This window comes from Pteropus alecto, unplaced genomic scaffold, assembly GCF_000325575.1.
Source record: "Pteropus alecto unplaced genomic scaffold, ASM32557v1 scaffold88, whole genome shotgun sequence".
Lineage (NCBI taxonomy): Eukaryota > Metazoa > Chordata > Mammalia > Chiroptera > Pteropodidae > Pteropus > Pteropus alecto.
Genome location: NW_006494611.1, coordinates 5848938 through 5849595, shown reverse-complemented (window position 1 = coordinate 5849595; position 658 = coordinate 5848938). Strand labels below are relative to the sequence as shown.

The following is a 658-nucleotide window of genomic DNA, read 5'->3' as shown; positions in this document are numbered from 1 at the left end:
GCCCCGCGCCGCGGGCGGTACAGCCATCCCTTACCTTGCAGTGCCCGGCTGTCCCCCGCTCGCTAAAGCTACTTATCCCGGGAAAGCTCGCGCGGGGGCCGGGAGCGAACCCACAGACAAAAAGTGAAACTTCGGCAGGGCTGGAGCGGCTGCTGGTTGGTGCCTTTCCCCCTCCTTCCTCCCCACCGTCCCCACCCCCTCCCCCTCGGTCTCCCGTGCGGTGCCCTGAGAGCTGGAGGCTGACGTCAGGGGCCTGAATTCCTGACTTTGCCTGCACGCATTTGTCCATGTAAGGTATGGGAAGGCGGGTGCCCGCCGGGCCGCCGCGCGACGCTCGCCTGGCGGGGGAGGGGCGCCCGCAGCGGGCAGTGGCTTTGCCAAAAGGTGGGCGCACAGCGGGCACTTTATTTCCTGGGAGGAAGAGGAGGGAACACGGGGATGCAGGGAACTTGCAAAGGAGGAAGGAAAGCAGGGAAATGTGGAGGCTTTGCCTGCACTGGAGGAAGAGGAAGGAGACATAGAAGGAGGAAGCGGCCAAGTCGAGAGGCTGAGGAAACGAGGGAACCTGCGTCTGCTCTTAAGACACCAAATTAGGGCTCTGAGCCTAAGCAGCAGAGATCCTGCCTTGGAATCCCCTTCCGAGATCTCGCTTGTGAGC

The 658-nt window shown here is 63.2% G+C and overlaps 1 protein-coding gene across 13 annotated transcripts in view; it reads right to left on the bottom strand.

The window, feature by feature from the left end:
• LPP (LIM domain containing preferred translocation partner in lipoma) overlaps window positions 1-204 on the bottom strand; it is a 613522-nt gene extending 613318 nt beyond the window's left edge. For all 13 annotated transcript variants that reach the window (XM_025042205.1, XM_025042204.1, XM_015599903.2 and 10 more), the window contains exon 1: window positions 35-204. The gene's annotated coding sequence lies outside the window, so the exon portion shown is untranslated. The remainder of the gene's footprint in view (window positions 1-34) is intronic.
• Window positions 205-658: the final 454 nt, after the last annotated feature.